Source organism: Dermochelys coriacea, chromosome 9, assembly GCF_009764565.3.
Source record: "Dermochelys coriacea isolate rDerCor1 chromosome 9, rDerCor1.pri.v4, whole genome shotgun sequence".
Classification (NCBI taxonomy): Eukaryota; Metazoa; Chordata; order Testudines; family Dermochelyidae; genus Dermochelys; species Dermochelys coriacea.
In genome coordinates this window covers 93642089-93663329 of record NC_050076.1, presented here as the reverse complement: position 1 = coordinate 93663329, position 21241 = coordinate 93642089, and the positions used below count along the sequence as shown (strand labels likewise).

General features: G+C 42.6%; 1 protein-coding gene across 4 annotated transcripts in view; it reads left to right on the top strand.

Moving 5' to 3' along the window:
• The window catches only part of MAMLD1 (mastermind like domain containing 1), a 93574-nt gene that overhangs the window by 66039 nt on the left and 6294 nt on the right, over positions 1–21241 (top strand). The gene's annotated exons all lie outside the window — the stretch shown is intronic.

Here is a 21241-nt window from a genome sequence, read left to right as displayed (position 1 = left end):
TACTCAGATCCCACCCTCTGCTATGTGTCTGTTTTACAAGGCAAAAATATTTAAACAAAGAACCAAAAGCTGATGTCACATAAACAGGAAAAAAAAATCATTTTGAGGGTTGGTAAACTGTGTGACTAAAATATGAAGGCAGGTTTGGAGGGTGGGGGAAATACAGTCAGCTACTTGGTCCTTCTGGTTATGCCACTTCGGTAGTTTTCAGCCTGGGTGAAAGAAGTACTGAACAATAACAACAACAAAAGTGCAAACCTGTTCTGTTTCAGATGCAATACCTAGAAATAACTTTCCTGGTAAAATGAACTCAGTTTCTTTCTTTCTCTTTTTCTCTGGGCATTTTGGAGAAATTTCAGTGTGTGGGTGGGGGAAAACAGACAAGTAGTTGTAAACAGGAACTGATATTGTCTCTGCTTCTGAATGGGAAGAGAACTGAACTGGCTTCATTGGTTTCTCTCGTACATCTGTGTATCTGGAAACACTGGGATGATTCAGAGTTTGCTGATTAATACAGGAGCAAGCAAAATGGTGCAAATTAACTGCCATTACAGATCTGCTCTGTGTGGCAAATATGCCCCTGAAACAAATGCTCGTCTATGAAAATGGCTTAGAGAAAAAGGTAAAGGGTCTTAAATACAAATTAGGCGCAGTCGCTTCAAAGCTGTTAACGTTAATGTGAGAAAGCGAAACACTATTATGAGCTGCCTTCAAAAATTCTGCCCATTTAGGAAGCAAATCAGCCTGCTCTCTTTGGCTTTGCAATATTTCTGTTTCAAGTACTTAGGTCTATTTCAAGTATCATATACTAATCATTCATAGAAATTCACAATCAAAATGTAGCAGCCTCTTAGGACTCTGAAGGCTAATCACTCTAGGACATGTACATGCTGAAGTTTAATTTTTTATGCTGTATTCAGCGGGAACATATGACCATATTGCTATGTCATTCTAAGAATCTCTCTTGGCCATTTAAAAGAAATTAGGCCTGTCCTACCATTTAACTGTTTGAGGTCCAAGTGCAGGACATTTAAAAAAAAAAAAAAGTGGGTTGAATTTCTTTAGCATAGATAGCATTATCTATAAAATCCAGTGCCATGCATTAACATTGCTGATACCAATGATTACCAGGGATGAAAATGAGACACTAAAGACAGAAAAAAATCTGATGAATAGAGGGTAGGTAGTTTATTTTTATTGTTTACATTGCAGTATTCCCTAAGAGGTCCGAGTCAGGATCAGGAACCCCCCACTTGTACAAATGTATCCGAGATGGTCCCTGCCTGAAGACTTTACTGTTGAAGGCCGTGATCCTGCAAAGACTTGAGAACATGCTTAACTTCACACACTGGGAGTAGTCTCATGACTTCGACAGGACTACTCAGATGTGTAAAGTTAATCACATGTGTAAGTCTTCACAGGATCAAGGTCTAAACTGACGAAAGGATAGAGAAAAGGGATGCAGCAGAGTGATGACTAGGAAATGTCATATTAGTCCAATGATTTTTTTTAATGGTATGAACTTTGATGTAGTGTTTCACATCAGTTACAACATGGCTTTTAATAGCCTTTTTTATGCAAGTTTAATAATTATTCTTTAAATTTCTGTGACTTTGAGCACGTTCACAGTGTAGTTTGTTTCACGGATTATTTTTATTCCATAGGGGGTTGGGTTTCAGGGAGAATCAGGCATAAAGGAGATAAAACCTTCCCTTTGCAAAGGTGGCGGGGGGCGGGGGAGAACGGGACTGACCCTCATCTGCCATTTCATCTACAACAGTGACAACAGCAAATGAGAGGAAACCCTTAAGGCTCTTTTTGGAATCGCAGCCCCCTAATGTTAATACTTTTCTTCCATTTCCAGAAAGGTTAGGACATACTATTGGGGGACAGCATTAATATCCCCAACATAAACAAATCAATTTTAGTTGGTACCTAAAGACTGAGGACTTTTGAGAGCCTCGCCTTGAATACTGAGTGTGTTGAATTCTAATATTTCCTGTTGGCTAACACAATATTATGTATATGCTCTTGCTCTCTGATTTACAAGGCACTTACATTTGGATAGGTTATTTTCCCCTACCATGACTATAGTGGGGCTTGTTTTAAACAGTAAATGATCTTAAATCTATTCTTTTTATTTCACATGCCTGTTTTTGTGATCCTTTCTTTGTTGAATCAGCATATGTTCCTTTTTTAAATAGCTTTATTCAGTTTTCAGTTGGGAAATGTGGTGTTTAACAGAAAAATTGCATAACAAGGATGAGTTACTTTTTTTGCCCCCTTTTCCCAAGAGATGTCCCGTGACTTCCTCTATTACTCCAATAATCGCTATAGCTCAAACTTTATTCTGATCAAAGGAGCAGAATGAGGTTGAAAAGTGTAGATTCTGGCAATTGACTTGACTGTTTAGATTCCATGCTGAGCTCATTTACATCTGGAATTAAGCTCTTCCTGCTGTATTTTTCCTGCTGTATTTTTGCTCTTCAGTTTATTGACAATAGTACTCTTTCCAGCCCCATCCTCATGGGGGGCAAAGCGCTGAAGGAAGAGCAATAACCATGGGCTGACTGACCATTCAGATTACTTGAAATGAGATTCAGAACAGAATTTCTCTAGGATCTGTAGAACTGAAGTCCTGCCATGGTACTAGTGAGGCTACATAATCTGCTTGTGAATTTTCAGTGTCTGTCTTTTGATCTCATTATTTATTTCAGTATAGAACCTGCTAACTGAACAGAAGCTCAGGAGAAACTGAAGTAAATACAGACCCCCCTCCCCCACCTTACGCAATCGTTCCATTCCAGAAAGCCTTGCGTAACTCGAATTCTGCGTAAATTGGAAACACATACCCTTACATTACGCAAAAATTTCCTCAACTCGAAAATCCTATTTCTGGTTTATGGAACTTTTTCTGTAAGAGCAAATTTGCGTAGGTTGGGTCTTGCATAACCCAGGGAGCGTCTGCAATTAAGTTTGTGTGTTTTAGTTAAGCACCGTATTTTCATCTTCTTCAGCTATACCTGGATCATTACCTATGCTTCAAGTGAGGAAGACATCATTTTAAAATACGTAAGGAAAAATATTGTAAACCTCTTGAAGTCTCCGGTGAAAGTCTTACTTTACCATATAATGGCTTAGTTAAAAGATGCAATTGATTTTAATGTCTCTGTATTCTAAGATCAGGTCTTGGTACCATGAAGTGCTTCTGGATTTCTGAAGAGTGTGTGTGTGTATGTGTGTGTGTGTGTGTGTGTGTGTGTGTGTGTGTGTGTGTGTAAAATATATAATGTCCTTGGCAGTTTGGTGCCTGATCTTGCCTTCTTCATGCACCCCAAATTTCCACTGATGTCACTGCAAGTTCTGAGTGGACAAGGAATGCGGTGTGGGGCCCTTGATGTGATAATTGTTTTATGATTAAACCGCTCCCAAAAGTGTGCTAGATGCTTCACAGACAACAGAGATAGATACGTTCCCTGCCCTCAACAGAGACTCACATATCATTGAACTGACCTATTGTTGCTGAAATGTGAATGGCACTCAGTTATCGGAGAATATTGTGTATTGAATGGTTTAAGAGTACTTAAGATTAGCATGAGCAGAGAGAGAGAGTGATGTTATCATTATGTACTGACTGGCGTTCTGAAAAGATGTAGAGAAAATTGTTGACTGGCTCTACTTACATGTTTTGTTTGTTTGTTTAATTTTCGTTTTGTTTTGTTTTTAAAAAAAGGGAAATTTCTGCTTTCGTTTAAAGTTGTCTTTTTTCCCCCCCCAAAACCTGAAAATTTTCCACTTTTGTTTTTTCTGGAGAATCCCAACTATTGAAAGAAAAACTTGAATTTTTGTTTTCATCAAAATTATTTGCAGAGGGGTGGAACAGGGAAAATTCTTTGCACTACCAGCTCTGCGTGTGAGCTTTTTTTCTGATGCACACGCTGATAGGCTGGGGTTTTAATTTAAAAATGAGTAACTGTCCTGAATTAGAGTTCCTGTCTGAAATGAAGTCAGAGGGACAGTCCAGATTGTACCTGCTTTACCCATTCTAGCTTTCCATGGTGTGGAACTGTCTCAGTTTTAACATGTTGGAGTCTTCCCAGATTCTGCATGGACTCTCTTTAAGCAAGAAATATTGTTACACTATGGGCAGTAATTTAGCTCTCTCCAGGACATCTTGTTTTGTTTACGTACAAGTGTGAACAATACTGAGGGTTACCTAGGGGCTTCTGAAAGAATGATGATGTCCAGATGCCACTGTAAAGATGATCTTGTCTCTAAAGTACTAATCCTTGCCCCTCTCTCTCTCTCTTAATTAAACGTTTTAGGGGCAGTTACATAATTGCTTTCTAGATTACTGTAAAGTGTAACTAAATGGTAAAGTTGTTTTGTACCCTCTCACAAAGTTGTTTTTTGCCTTCTGACTGGGAGCAGATATTTTTAAAACCATGACCACTATAATAACCCTTTCCAAACCAGACCTTTGTGTCTGAAAATCTGAACTCCGAGAGAAATATAGAGTGCCTTTGCGTGCCCATGGTGTAACCTAAGAGCTTTAGCAAATAAGAAGGAATTAAAGTAATTCATAGTAATAGAGGCATGAAAACTCAAGTGACCTTCTGTAAATTCTCTGTGTGCATTTCTACCCCAATGATACTATTTCCTCTCCTGTAACACTGTTCTTCCACGCCTTTACTGCTCAGAAAACAAACAGCTACTCGTCTGGGAAACTGGTACACATGTTTGCAAATACATTACAGGCTTGAACGCGTATTTGTAACAGCAATTCATGATTGGGATGACGGGAAGGAAATGAGCAGAAAACATCATATTCTATCTCCCTCTGAAATCTTTCTAGTGAAAGATACGGTTACCACCATAATGATCGAATGCTAATTGATTCATTGTGCTGTGAGGCAGAGGAGCCAGGCGGGTTGTCTTCTTACTCAAACTCCACTTTGGTTTAGTTGCTGAGGAAGGGCAGGAGAGGGTTAGAAAGCTGCTGCCACTACATCCAGTGCGTGTTTTTCTCAGAAAAGAAGAGGCACCGCCAGCCAAGGGCTCTTTCCTTTGGAAACTGTGGCTGGGCAGGGCCCCTTTGGCTTGCAAGATGAAGTGGGCAGGCAGACAGCCCCTTTCCTGAATCCCAGGCAGGCAGGCACCAGACGGCTGAAGGAAGAGAGGCACCAGGCTGAATTAGATTGCCTCACTGTCCAAAGCAGGCAGTCAGAGAGTCAGGCTTAATTGGTTTGCAGCTGTTCATTTTTCCCTTCCCCCCACCTCTGCGTCCTTTCCCCCTCCTCCTATCTGACCCCCACACCCACCATCACTCTAGCAGAACGGAAACCTCGCCAAGTTGGGAAGAAGTATCTGAATTGTCTGACTAATTTTTAGCAGCTTTTATACCCTTCCCTAAAGAGCAGCAGCAAAGAGGAAGGAAAGTAAAGCCTTTTAAGCAACAAATAAACAACAAACCCTTCAGCAAAACCAAGTAATTTTAGTTGCACGGTATTTTTATTTATTTTTTTGGTGTGTATTTGGTGCAGGTGATGGTATTGCGGTGTTTTGTTGTTGCTGAGTGGCTGAAGGCCAGTCTTTCCTCACTGTCCTTTAGCTGTTGCAAGCTGCAGCCAAGTGACCACTGATTTTTGGGTGCCATTGACAGCGACCTTTTAAAGGGGTTTCACTTTCAGAAAGTGCGAAACAACAGCCCTCTGGAAAATAGGCCAAGTTAGAGTGTCTCAAGTTGGGCCCCTAAAATCACTGGTCAGTTTTGAAAATTTTGGCCTTCAATCCTAATTCTCAGGTTGTGTATGTTCAGGATGGGAGGATGCAATGGGAATTTTACACATCCCTGGTTTAGTTTAATTTTTGCACAGTTTACATTCTCCAAGCTGCATTGAAGATGATGGGATTGGGATCTTTCCCAGGCAGAAATGACAGGCACTGTTTGCCTCATATTCTCTCGATCCCATTGCATTCTCTGACTTCCTGGGGTCTACCTTTACAAACTGCACCCACGTGGGACTGAGATTCACCCAAGAGGAAACTTCACTTTAATATGATGCTCTTCTTTAATAATCTTAGATGTTGGGTGCCAACTCTTCTTTAGAATTATGACTGTCATGGTGGCTTCTTCAGAAAGAGGAGATGAGTATCAATCCCCTTTCTTTTTGATCCATGCACCTTCACTTCTGTAAGTCCATCTACAAGCCACATGGCTTCTGACAGTATCCTCTGAGTCAGGGTTTGAGATAACCAAGCCAAAAGCGCTCATGTCACAGAAGTTGGCCCGTTGGAAAAAACAGCAATTTGATACATACCAGAGGAAAGACTCTGGAAGATGCAGCAGAGCATTTGTCAACTCCAGCATAATTATTCGTCCTGTGAAGCGGCCCAGTTCTACTCCGGATCTTGGCATCTCTGACTGTTCTTTACTCAAGAGCTCATATGCTGTAGTTTAGACAATCTCTAAATTATTTGCACTGCAATGAACTGCTACCTGAACTAGTATCTGGGAGAGACCTTGAGGGATTCCTCTTCCAGAACCAGCATGGTTTGCAATGTCTTCAAGATTGGGGGGTACACAGTCCAAAAGTTCTTGGATTTCTTTTTCTTGAAAAAATGTTTATCACCTCACTATTCTTGAGCTGAGGATCATCAGAAAAACTGTCTGATCCATTAGAGAATTCCTGTAGGACCAAGCCATCATGATCTGCTTGGACAAAGCCTCTGAAATGAGATTTGCCTCATCACACTAAGGTGCCAAAACATCTTGTTTTGGTGGGGAAGCACTTTTTTTGTTTCCTTACTTCCTTGGTGCTTCTGGTTTTAAGGGTCTGCCACTCAGCTCTGCTGGTGAGACTCCGGTTATCTATCAATTCACCCAGGTGGATGGATCCTGCCTTGCAGACAGGGTTTTAACTCTACTGGTATCCAAGTGGCAGTCTGCTTTTCTGGGTCCGTTCATCTCCAGCAGCAATGTCAAGCTAACCCAGTTTTGCAGCTTGTGTCAAGTGCCAGAGGCAACTTTTCTGGATGTCTCTTTAATTCCTGTGCTTGTAGAAATTAGTATATCTATTTTTCCTCCATTCCAGTGATTCACATGGTCCTTGGGGGTGGAAGTGAGAGAAGAGAAAGGAGGCTATAACCCAGGGCTCGTTCATTCCTCTGGTAAAGCCAGTTGTGGATGTGCTTTTTCCCCCTCTCAGCCCAGATCTTTTGTCCCAGTAGCATATTGGGCCTCCCAGCTTATTATGGTATCCACAGGTTTGCTTGTGACTGTTCCCTAGGGTGTCCTAGATATCTTCCTTCAGGTCACTGGATCTTCAGTGCCTTAGTGACAGCATAAGGGAGTGAAAACACCCTAGTGAATTGAACCAACATGCAGTGAATCTATGGCCATGTGATGTGGGAGCAATCAAGAGTTTAAGGTATGCTAATCTGTTTATATAGGAAATACTTGCTGGGAGTTTATTTTTATGATGTCTGCATTAGTATAAACCAGAGCTTGAAGTGGGCACCAGTTCTGTGTTTTGACACATTTCTCTTACTCCACAAGAGCGTAGTGGGGCAAGGGAGGCCTTCGTAGGGTCGGGCAGTTCTGGGAGCAAGTACTGTGGTGGGTGGGAGGATTTGTGTCTGTGGGAACGTTTATTAAGAAGTAAGGTGGATCTGGGATCTTTTTTTTTTTAATCTGTTCAACATGCAGCTTTGTAATGGCTCTGGCAGGGAGAGAGGGGAATGAAAACCTGCTCCACATGAGCCCTACAAAGGCGCTGAGCCTCGTGTCTCAGAGAGGAAATCTGTTGTGGTGTCCTGATTAGTGCTGGTGAAATCAGAAACCTTTTTCAATACAGATAAAAATCTTGTGAATGAAAGTATAACCTGAATTTTAATGAGAGCGGGTTACGTACCTGCAGGCCAGATCCAGGAGTTGTCACCTCTTTGTGAGAAGAGAGGCTATCACTGCACCCCCACAATGGCATCTCCAAAAACCACTGAGTTCTTGCTCTCTCATATTCTCTGTGGGAGGAGGCAGGAATCCAGGGCAGTGTTTGGCCTCAGGACAATCTAGCATAGATACTCCCAGACCAGACCTCCAGCATCTTGTGCAGATTCCTCCAGCCCCTAGCTGTGTGAAGCTAGCATAGAGCCCCACATCAGTGCTGCCTTTGCATGCCAGTCTGCACAACCAGAATGAAGGGAGCCTGAATTTGGCCAGCCATGAGGAGTTTCTTGAATCTCATCATAGCCCTTTTAATGATGGGGAGTGGTAGGTTCTGTTTTGTCCTGAGTCAATAACCAGTTCCTTGTTTAAAAATAACCCTGCAATTAAAACAAAATGCCTAACGATTTAGGATGTGACACTGCAGCACAACCAGTCTTCCTCGGCGTTGGGTCACTCCTTCTCTGAATATTTCCTAATTGCTTTACAAGAGGTATAACTGATGGGAGCAGCCGAATGAAATGCAGACGGTGACAAAGAGTTGTGCAAAGAGTTAGCCCTTTGAGGCTGGGAAAAGCTTTTACTTCAGGAGTTCTAAACTAGTTTGACTCCTTCTGTATAATGACTACTTCTGTGCATTGCTTAAAGATATATACAAACAAATTGTTGTACAGCCCATTAACTCCTTCTAACGCCTGTGCCATCTCTCTCTCTCCTCTTCTCTTCTCTCTAGTGTCCCTAGCCTCTGTTTGCCAGGAGCTGGGAATGGGCGACAGGGAATGAATCACTTGATGTTTACCTGTTCTGTTCACTCCCTCTGGGGCATCTGGCCACTGTGGATACTGGGCTAGATGGACCTTTGGTCTGACCCAGTATGGGCGTTCTTAGTTGTTGAGAGACTAAGACAGAGTAATTTTAAGGAATTCAGCAACTCTGCCCCATCTGTCTCTCTCTCTCTCTCTTTCACCTCACCCCCCCCCCCCCCGCCCTGCATCTTCCACTGCATTTCAGCATGTGTGCATCCTCAGGCAGTTTGTCCCTTGTATTCTATTTCAGGGCAACTAGCATTCCTTGGAATAGCTTGACCATTGGTTAAAGTAGATGGAAACAGATAGGGGAGCACTGACCACAGCAGTCTGGGAGGAGCTGTGGGGAAGAAGGGGATCTCCTCTCTGTTCATTGCAGAGAAGAGAGGGATCAATGTGTCCCCCACCCCCATCCCTCACTTCATCCCAGGAGCTTGACTAAGTAGTGTAACTGTGGTCACAGGAACATGCTGGATAAAAGACCCTGTGTGCTGAGCCCTTTCTATGAACTTCCCAGCCCACACCAATGACCACCCCAGTGGAATGAAAAGCCTGCACCAGGTTAAACCCACCAGCTGAGTTGCTTAAATCTACAAACATGAGTCTACCTTAATTTTAAAAATAAAATTTTAGTGCTTTGGAATTGAGGATTATAAATAGCCCTCCTGGTGTGTTACTCCTGGCTGTGTGCATAGTTCCTAAGACATCACAGTGTTCATCATTTGCCCTTGGAACAGTCTGTCTGCTTAATGAATGTGGCAAACAGAAGCGTCGTCTGCATTTGTATCTTGTGACGACGTTCGCAGTTGAGTGAAAAGGTGCCCGAAGACGCAAGCATTCAGCACAGTTGCACTTACTTTGAGTGCTCAGACCCACAAACGTCCACTGTTTGAGTAACAGTACATGCTGAACCAAGAGAGCTGAAATCCCGCCGTCAGCTAGCAAAAACAGTCATGTTGAAGCTGTGGAGTCTGTAGCCACGAAACCGTAACCAAACCCGGACTCTTGCATGCAAGATAAACCCAAAGTAAATTTTAGAGAGTAGCGTGATCTATAGCACTGATTACTGGGCTGGGAGCCAGGGACTGCTGAGTTCCATTTCAGGGGTAGGATGGTTCTGTGGTTAGGGCACTAGGCTAGGACTTTAGCAACCTGAGTTCAATTCCCTGTTCTACCACAGACTTCTTAGGTGAGTCATTTAGCTTTTCTATGCCTCAGTTCCCCATCTGTAAAATGGGGATGGATAGCACTTTCCTACCTCACAGGAGTGATGTGAGGTCAAATGCATTAAAGATAATGAGGTGTTCAGATACTGTTGTGATCGGGGGGGGCACATAAATATCTTAGATAGATAGCTGTGGCTCTCCTGCCTTCCTCCATAGCCTTGGGAAAGTCACTTCACCTCTCTCCCTCAGCAACATAGATACAGTATCCACCACACAGTGTTGCTGGGAGGAATAAGGAGATTATGTCCATATTTCTAGTGCATGCATCATTGTAGTGTCTAGGTGTCATAGTCAAGAATCAAAGGAGTATTCTGTCTCACTGATTATATGCATCATATTCTGCTTCTCTCTCAGGGCAAAATTCTGCCCTAGATACCCACAGACTAGTTACTGGGACAGAAGTTGGGACCATCATATAGCTGGTGTTCTCAGAAGGAATACTGGCTGACTGGTGGGCAGTGTAATAATCTATTTATTTTCAGTATACAATTTAGCCACTAGATGTCTCTGTGCACATTATAGGATTCCACACATGCTGTGGAGCCTGGTAAACAAAGAAACAAAGCTGGAACTCAAACTGTGATGAAGATTGTTGTGTTTAAAGAAAATAACTTTAACTACCATTGCTTTTAAAAAAAGTGACTGCTCTTTAAAAAGTTCTGTGATTCCATATCTCCTGACAGAGTGCACACGTCAGAACAGTGCAGTCAGTATGCATGAGTGAGGTGGGGCAGAGGGAGGGAATGGCACTTAGTAGGAATAGGTTTATTCTCCTAGGGAGATGATGGCCAGCCTGTATGCAAGGTGTAAGAGAGGGAAACTCATTGGCCTCTTTGTCCTCATGCAGCTGAACAGGGACAGTCAGAATCTATTTGGATATAATCTTGTGGGTGAGTCATTCTACTTTAGGGGAATCTCCTTCGTAGGCTCTTTCAGTGAGGGGAAAGCCCACAAAAAAAGAGAAGTGGCCTTCTCTAAAAGAGAGAAGACACAAACTCATCCTGCTGTCCCCGTTTCACACTGGACTCCATCAGACATAGCCTCCCTGTAATGTTCGGAAGACATAAGGGAGAATCTATAATCTACAGCGGGCACAAACTTCCTATTTTTCAGAACAGACACCTGTCCCATGGGCTGATGGATAAAACACTTGCCATCACCCAGAAGCGAACTGGGAAGGCAGTAATAGCAAATAAATGTCTTGGGACTTAAAAAAACAAGTTAGAGTGTAAGGCCTATATTTTTAGTTCTGGGTACCTACCATTAAGTTCCTAAAAAGTGGCCTGATTTTGCACAGGTGCTGAGCACCTGCTCCTTCCACTGGCTTCTGTGGTGTTCAGCACTTGTGAAAATCAAGGAACTTGTATTTAGGCACCTAACTGTGGGTTTGGCTTATCTAGTTTACCATTAGAAACACTGATTTGAAAATTCAGGCGTTTGATTGCAGTTTTAAGGGTTACAGTTCTTTCTAAAGTCTGAAATCAAGATATTTCTTCTTTTCCAGCAGTGTTCATCGTTACTCACAGAAGGCAGCTGGGGGACAGGGGGAGCTTGGGACTTATTTAAATTTACATGATATTTTTCTTGCATGCTGAACTCTTAATCAGGCCTGCATTTCACTGCAGATTAGCAGTATGTGTGACGCAGGACTCTGAGACCTCTTGAGGTATGGCATGTGCACAGATATTATCTTTTCTGACCCTTTCATTTGTTTACAGAAGTTTATACTGCATGTGCATGCTCGCTCGCTCTCTGTCACATATGCATGCACAGCTAAAACCTTACAGAGGCAAGGAAGCTCAGTTTGCGCTTTTTTTTTTTTTTAAATCATTGCAAAACAGGAACAAATGAGTGTGTCACTTTAAACCATGAGACCACTTAGTCCATAAAGACAGATTTGGCTTCTTTGTGCTTCCAGGGACAGGCCAGAATTCCATAGTGATCCCACTGTTCTCTCTCTCTCTCTCTTTCCCACTTGGCCTCCACCCACCTCTCCCTTCCACCCCCTCTCGAGATTTGCTTAGCCTTTGCCTGCCTCTGTTTTTGTGGCTGGTAACCAGCAAAAGAATGGAATGGATTTAATGATTTGTTGGCTGCAGTGCCAGTATGATTAAGTCAATAAAGCTGCAAGCTGAAAACAGACAGGGTAGTTACAGTATATGACTTTAACCTTGTTAATGCATGTTTACGTCCTTCTGCCCACTGCATAGCCGTATATAGCATAAAGAAGATCTGATCAATCTTTAACCCATTAAATAATTCATAAAGTGAGAGCAGACATCAGATACTTGCAAAGCGGATCAGTAACTATGGGGTCAGCAATAACTTTGGTTCCCTGGACCATATCCAGCATGTTTAAACTATGGTGATGTCACCAGGCAAGCGTCTAACCTTAATCATTTGTATGCGAACAAAGGGAAGTTAACTGTTGACGTGCGAGGTCCTTTTGTGAAAGAAGCGCTTGCAGTGGCTCAGCAATGTCCATGCCTCAAATGGAAGATGGAAATCTCACCAGCCTTCCCAAGACCCTTGATTTTTCTATGTCACTTTGAAAATTTGACCCTTTGGGTTTTTTAAATATATAAAGACACCTACATCTCTTAAGCACTCAAGTCCAATTTTCATTAGCGGTTGGAAGCCATGACAGCAGCACTGCCATAAGACCTGAGACTTTGGGGGTTGAGCAGGAAGGGGCATAGACCAACAGAAGCTTGAGTTTCAGGCCAAATGACTCAACTTAGGCAGGTTTGCTCCACCAGAAAGCATCTTCAAAGGCTGGTTTGCTCAGCGTCTGGCCCATGGCACATTCTTTTCTGTAGCCAGGCTGGCCTTGTGGTTAAGTAACTGGACTAGGACTCAGGAGTTCCCAACTGTGGCACAGATTCCTTGTGTGACCTTGGACAAATCACTTAATCTCTCCATTCTTCAGTGTCCCCAAATAGGAGATAATTGTCTTCCAACTTGTAATGGCCCTTTAGTGGCCTTTATGCCAGCTCCAGCAGATCACTGGAGTGCAGCGTGTCCGGGCCACATACCTAGCATGTCCACTGCCATGCCTTCTGTGTGCCAGCTACAACAACTCAGGACTCCACCACAGGGGCAGTGTGAAGGGGGGCTTTGCATAAGGAGAAGCTGTGTTTAGATTTGTAAAATAAAGTAAAAAATGGTTTGGGGTAGAATTTTCAAAGTTAAGTAAAGGAGTCAAGGATTTGACACCCATTGAATTACAATGGCAACTGAGTGCCTAATTCCCTTAGGTATTGTTGAAAAAGTGCAGCCAGATGAACAGATTTTCAAACCTTGCCTCTGACATTATGCATGCATACATTTGCATGAGCAGATCTCCCACTTGTGAATCCAGAAGGTATTTGCATATGCAAATAAAGCAGTTAGACACTTGTGCACATAATCGTTGTACTTGCACACGTGTAATTGTAGGCCAAAGTTTCAAACCAAGCCTGCATAGTATGCATGTATTTACAGGCAGACTTATTGGTTACAGAAAGCCAGACAGGTAAGGGATCAAAATAGTCTTTGTGAGACAGATTGTCATGCACATCAGAACATATCTCAGAATCCAGTACACAGGCCCGATGGCTGAATTTCCCAGATACACAGCGATACTCACTGCGAGTGTGAGATCGGAATCTGCACCCATCGGTGTGCTGATGCCAGTGTATGCTATCAGGAGCTAGGAATTAAGACCCCAAGAGCTAGTGCTGATTCCCCCGTTATTTAATTACTCTCTGTTGCTTTATGACTTGTACTGATCAGGACTGTTACATTAATTTGCCCTCTGTGGTTTTGCGATCTAGAGCTGTGGTCTCTGTTCATGAGAAGGTGCCCCAGAAATGATGGCAAATCAGATCTGATTTGAGAAAAAAATCCATCTTAATTTCCTATTAATTTTTAGCTTGGAATTTATGCATCTGAAAATCCTTCCTTCCCAGTCTCTTTATTTCCATAAACTAACCTATATTCACCCAGTGATGCTTTGTTAGCACTGCACCCACCTTAGGGATATATTATGCATCTGGTAATTTTTGTGCATTGACTGGTGGGGGAGGAGGGGAGTTGTGTATTTGTGGAGTTGGGATGGGTCTACTTGATGGAATACGGAGGTGCTCCAAGCATATGCTAATGCTGAATGGGGGGGGGTCCCAATTCCTGACCCATAGTTAAAATCCTACAAGTCACGTGAAGCTACCAAGGATTCCTGAGCTATAGCTTGAAATGCTTCAGTTATCTACAAATAAACACCATTAATTGCTTTTAGAGTGTGTCATGCAGTGGTTAAATAATGAGATCCTTGTTCATGTATTTGTATATCAGCCTGTTTGGAGGTGGGGGAAAAGTCTGAAGTGGTGAAATTATTTAAAATTAGTGGGGATATTTACAGGAAGGCATAAAGAACTGTCAGTAGTGGAAAGCGGCATTTTATGTTCTTGTCCCAAATGACCTTGCTCCAAGGACAAATCAGAGCTTGATGAAATGAAGCTGCAGATGGCTAGTGATCTCAACTCTGTAATAATGAAATGACACAAGAAAAAAATGAGCCCTCTCCAGTTTGTAAATACAATCTGAAAGGAAGGGGGAAAGGAATTTTGAAGGGGAGATTGCGTTGACTTGGTTATAGCATTTCAGCTGTTGGTGTCTAAATACATATTTCTCTTGATTTTTTTTTTTAATTAGTGGCACTATGTACACTAATAGTCAAAGGTGCCTTAACATATTTTTTTCTATTTTTAGATGTTAGCACCTTGCTATGACTTTGCATTATCAATTGTTTTAGCCCAACATTTATTGTTGTGGTTTTTTTAAGTTGAGGAGCATTTGGGACTTGATTGGACTGATTACTTGATCTGGGAGTTTTAGGTACTTTGGTTTGGCAGCAAGGGATGAAAGCACGTAAGAGATTTAACAGTGAAAAAGTGATTGCTGCTCATGTGCATAATCTATATTATATATTTAAAAAAAATTAACTAACAAAAATGGAGTAATTCAAAAACTCTTTCTTTTAACCCAGTGGTTCTCAACCAGGGGTCGGGGGCCCGTTGGGGAGCTACGAGCAGGTTTCAGGGGGTTTACGAATCAGGGCCAGCATTAGACTCACTGGGGCCTAGGGCAGAAAACCACTCGGGGCTGAAGCCTGAGCAATGTAGCTTCCCGGGGGCCCCTGTAGTGTGGGGCCCTGGGCAATTGCCCTGCTTGCTACCCACTAATGTCGGCCCTGGCTTTTATATGCAAAACACCAGCTTTTGTGACACAGGTGGGCTGTGGAGTTTTTATAGCATGTTGGGGGGGGGGGAGCTCAGAAAGAAAAAGAATCCCTGTTTTAACCAACTCCATCTTGATTTGGTCCAAGTATATAAAAATGGCAGAGATCTCCAGAATTGGGCAGGTGAAGGACTAAATTGCCCCCTCAACACTGAATTTCCTGACTTTTGCCATGTTTGAGCCAAACCTCGCATGGTTATTTCATCTGACCCTTCCCATCCCCTGTTCCCCCCCTCCCCAACTATTTAATATATATATTCAGCATCTAGCTGGCGCTTTCTTCTGTGGCTGTTCCTGTTGTGCATTCACCTACACTGACTCCTGTGAACCTCATCAACACCTCTGTTAGAGAGAGCGCCTTGACATCACACACAGATTCCTTGACTCTGACTGTATTTTATAGACGCGAGCCATTGCAGTTTGTCATTGGGGCTAGCGCATAGAGGCGCATAGAGGCAGTCAGAAAGGGACTACTAGCCAAAATTGGGCAAGAGAAATACAATTTTAGATTATCTCACTGAATTGCTAGGCAGACTGCCCTCAGTGGGAACCAAAGTGCATTGTCAAGGGTTGGAGACTCATGACAGCTGAAACAAGCCAAATATAAATATTTTATTCTTTGCAGAGAATTCCATTTTGGACCTTGCCTGTATGGAATATAGATGTGCAGGAAGTGTATGTGTGTAACTAAGGCAGGTGAATGTATTAGAAAGGGTAGTGACCAAAAGACGCTGCTCAAAATGAGTCAGACTCTTAGAATTCTGGCCTTGAATGGAGCAGCCAGTGTGGAACAATGTACATGTGCTGAGGATGCTCTAGGATCGGGACTGCGACAGAGCCTTTCCTACCATTCTAACTTCCTGGGAGTGCCATAAGAGTGGATCTTCAATGCTGCTGCTGCCCTTCCCTTGGGGAGGTGGAGTGCAGAAGGTCCTCTTCCATGGTTGCCATTAAAGATGCTCTGGCAATCTGCCAGTAGGGGATGCCTGTACCAAGGGTGTGATTTGCAATCTACTCCAGCCCCTCCTGGAAGGCAGGGAGTCACTTTTGTTGGTACCGGGGCCACTCCTGCTCTAAGGCTTGCTTACACTGCAGTACACTGCACTGCCCTGGGGTTTATGCATCCCCACTTACATTGCATATCCCACCTGTCTAGTAAGTGGAAAGCTGATTGTACTCCTGAACCAGTCTCCTGTGTTCCTTCCTACTACCAATATCATGTTCATTAAAAACCCCTATTAGCATGTTCTAAGATATGCCTGATAAAGCATGCATTTTTCTCCGTATGAAGTAAAACCCAATGCAATAACTTGCCATAGGTTTTAGATATCTTTTTTGCTTTGTTCTGCTAAATAAAACCAGCTGGGGAAAAAAATGTGGTAAAATCCTTGCATTAAAGTTTTCACTCATTTGATTAATTGTTTTTGGAAGGGGGAGTTGGGCTGAATTTCCATCCTGTTAAAAGCCTGGATGCATTTAGAAACAGAATTATGGTATTTCTCTTTGAGCAGCATGCAACATAAGAGCATAAGCATAAGGATGAGAGTATTTTCTATTTTACTTGGCCAAAACAGTCCTGGGTGTAGTTGCCAATCAGGTTTAGTGATCTTGTCCTTGTTCCATCAAACAAGGAGGGTTAACTTTGTGTGATGCTGAGCATGCCAGTGCCATAAGAACAGAAGAAGGACCTTAACAGAAATTTTCCCCCTCTTTTTTTACAAAACTGTATACCAGTGGATCACTTACAGTCTTCAAACAAAGCTTGTTCCTGACTGACAGCCCCTGAGATAAGCCTAGAAACTTGAGTCTGATAGTATTTCACATGGTTGTATATCAAGTAAACGGCTGGAAGATGAAAAAAGAAAAGACCCACTGAGCTACACAGTTTGTTTTATCAATGCTTGTATATTGTGTTAAAACAAACAAACCAGAAAGAGGATGGTGGGTGGGGGGAGCTTCAGAAGACATCTGAACTAAAAGGGTCAGTTTTATCTTGAAGTGCATCTTAGAAGTGGAGGTAGAATCGGGGTGGAAGTGGGGGTGGAGAAGAAGAGGGGGAAGGAAAGGAAGAAATCTTTCCCCAAAGAGCAAATGTAAAGTCATATTAAAGACAACAAATAGGGTCTATAATTTGTGCATGCTGATTTAATGTGAACAGTCATGACCTATTATAGCATCAGCTTTAAGTCATGTAACATGAAAACTGTGCCAATGCATGGGGGGCTTTGGGGAGGCGGGGGGAGAAAGGAGGTTGTTTGTACTAAGGTAGCCACATCTCTACCCAAATATTTTCACCTTTTAATATCCATTTAGATTAAAACTTATGGACGCATTGATAGCAGCTGCTTAGTAAAGGCTTGCACCAGGATTTTCCTTTTTTAACTATGTGCATGTCTCCACCCTCCTCCTGTTATGCAGCCTCTCAAGAATGCCAGGCAGAGGGAACACCATGTGTGGATTCTTTCTGGATCCTGCAGCTGAGCCGAACAGGCGACTCTCATTGCAGTATAGTTTGATGCATGGAACAGCGGAAACTTTCTAATATAGTTATATTGCCAGAGTGCCTAGGTGCCCCAGTCTCAGACCTGGGCCCTTTGTAGGAGCTGTACAGCCACAGAACAAAAAGACAGTCACTGCCTCAGAGAGCTTCCCAGACAGACAGACAGACAGACAGATGTGGGAGCACAAGGATACAGTGAGGCTGCTGTCTGAGGCCAGCACACATCTACATGTTCCCTGTACAGAAGAAAACTCTTACCTGTGTAGGTCAGACTAGATGACCATGATAGTCCCTTCTGATCTTAAAGTCTGTGAGCTCACCCCTCCAAATGCTGTCCATAAATGACTTAATGAAGCTTCACAATACCCTGCAAGGTAGGAAAGCCTCATTCTTTCCATTTTACAGATATGTGAACTGGGCACATAGGGTATGTCTACACTGCAGTTAAACACCCACTGCTGGCCCGTGCCAGCTGACTCAGGCTCACAGGGTTCGGGCTCAGGGGCTGTTTCATTGCGGTGTAGACGTTCAGGCTTAGGCTGGAGCCTGGGCTCTAGGACCCTGCAGTTAAACAGCCCCTTAGCCCAAGAGCTCAAGTCAGCTGGCATGGGCCAGCCATGGGTGTATAATTGCAATGTAGACATACCCGTAGAGGTTGTCTGATTAGCCCAAGCTATGCAGTGAGTCAGTAGCAGAGCCAGAAATAGAACTGTTGAGGAGTTTTGTTGCAGTATCTCTTCTATCCTAGTTTGCTAGAATATAGCTTGTTTGTAACTACTTCAGCATTAATTGTCTTGGCTCAAAAAGCCTGTTAGATGTTGGCACTAACATTTCCCCCCCCCCCATATTAATAGTGAAGAAGTCTGATCTGTGCTGCCTGCTTACCTTTGCATTTTGTCTTTATTCTTTGGTACAGTGGTTGAACTTAAACATTCACTTCTGTTTTGAGAGCTGTAATTACTGGATTCAGCTGTGAGCCCCATTTAAAGAAAAGGGACTATTTCTCAAACTGGCATTGTCTTTCAAAAAAGGAAGATACTTTTAAAGCTCAGTCACTGTATGCATTTTTAATCAGATGCACTTCAGTTCTTCCACTGCTTGTTACTTTCGTTTGAGATGCACAGTTTTCACTAGCAAATACCCACTGTTCTTTGCAAAGCTGAGTCTATTTTTCACAATAACCCTGCTTTGACCTGGTTATCTGTTAACCACAAAGAATTTCGTTCTGATTAGTCCATCTGTTAACTGTTCAAATTCACATGACTTGGCTTTGTTGTGAGGGTCTGTAATATAATGCTCAGTGGTCTCCACTGGCAGCTTATGTCTTGTAAAGTAAACGTGCCTTTCTGAGAGCCACTCTTCTGCAGGTCACTGTCGTCTCGATGTTTTCAATGACTTTGTCCAGCAGTTTGCAGTCCCCTTCTAAAATATATTGTAAATCTTCAATAGCTCTGGTCTTAACTTAGTGCATTTTAAAATTGAAGTTGGTTTTTTCTCTATTCCTTAGCGTTCCACCTTAAGAGCAGATGAGAAAATATAGGAATGATGAATGAGACTGGTGCTTTCCAACTGTTTTTTAAAAAAACAGTGACTACTTTAGATTAAGGTTAATGGGATTCTTGCCTGTCCATCCAGGGTGACTAAACCCCTCAAGATGACTGGGGGAAGTCCTGTTTGTTAATGAAGACTCATGAAGAATTAAGGACTGTAACTTTCCAGATTCTCACCTAAGTGAACACGTGTGTGATTACTGGGTGAACAGCAAAGAGCTGGAGTTTCAGAAATGCGGTCATGTTGTTAACACAGCTAATTTGCCTGTGAACTTACTGCAACTGGAAGCCAGGTTTTTAGAAGTGCGTATGTGCATGGCTTGTAAATGTGGGCCCAGATCCAGCCAAGCACTTAAACATTTGCTTAACTTTTAGCACACGCATAGTGTCTAGTAAAAAGAAAAGGAGGACTTGTGGCACCTTAGAGACTAATAAATTTATTTGAGCATAAATTTTCGTGAGCTACAGCTCACTTCATCGGATGCATTCATCCGACGAAGTGAGCTGTAGCTCACGAAAGCTTATGCTCACATAAATTTGTTAGTCTCTAAGGTGCCACAAGTCCTCCTTTTCTTTTTGCGGATACAGACTAACACGGCTGCTACTCTGAAAGTAGTCTCTAGTGGGACTATTCATGGCCTTTGAGTTAAGCACGTGTGTAAATGCTCTGCTGGATAGAGCCATAATTGCTGTGACTGCACACTCGGTCCCTGGAATCACTCGTGCTGTTTGTGCATACGTACATTTCTAACAGTGAGCCACTGCATGTGCTGTTTATGCTTGTGAATGGCCAGTGATGCATCTGACCCATCATTGGTGTACACTAAGACCAGGGTTTTCTCCCACAGGTGTAATGGTTGAACCTGAGCATGGATTCTAAGCATACACATTCCTGAAAACTGCTGCCTAACTCCCAACACAAGCACCCGATGCTGGATCTCTATCCACCGACTCACAGCACCAATCCCATCTCCAACATAAACAGCCAAATTGGAAAGCCCACTGAGGACTGTAGAGCTCTGAAACTGCCGTGTGATAGTTTGCCTAGCAACAGAACCACATGCTTTCAACATTTCCAGGCTCTTTATAATGTGCTGTTTGGTTAAAGATTCTGTTGATTCGATATTTTAATTTGAGTTTTGGAGTGAGAGAGAGAAGCTGTGATGTATTACGAAAAACACAAGAGGAATTCAATGACTGCACACCAGGCATTCATATCTTTGGATGTAGCCCACAAGTAACTAAACACACACCTAGATGTGTGAACACCCAGGGCTGTTGTCTCTGGCGTTGAAATTCAAATTCTACCCGAGATGCTATCTTCCTGAAATTTAAAATTCGATAGCCCAAAGCATGGACCAGTTCAGATTATGGCTTGTTTGGCTTGGCCTTAGCATGGGAAGTGATTTTTCTTGGGGAGTGATGAAAAGGAAAAAATGTTTAAAGTTCATTAACCTTTGATACAGATAGCAGCATCCTTTAGACCACATGCAAGAGCTATTCTTAGTCATGACACTTACATGGTTATTTTCTACTGTAAGGGAATGCAGTAGTTCCCACTAGTGGTGAAAATAAGAGGTGTTTTATTTTTGTTTTTTTGCTCATCCTAAACATGAACTATAAAATGAAAGACTTTGAATTCCTTCCTTGTTCTCCCCCCCCCCCAACTTTTTTTTGACCTAATTTTCCCCCAAGCAAAAATGTGTATATATATTATTTTTCTTTAGTGGCTAATTAAATGTTATGCAACACTTCTCCCAAATGTAGCAACCTATTCTGGGTATTTGCAAATGAACTTGGCTGATTGTCCTTCTTCCAGCAAAATCCCATATTGTTAGGCCATTCTGCTGCAGCCCGAGAGCTGCAATTAGTAATGTGATATCCCCTTCTTTGCCTTTAATAATATGGAAAAACCAACGTTATTTTCCTAATTAGGT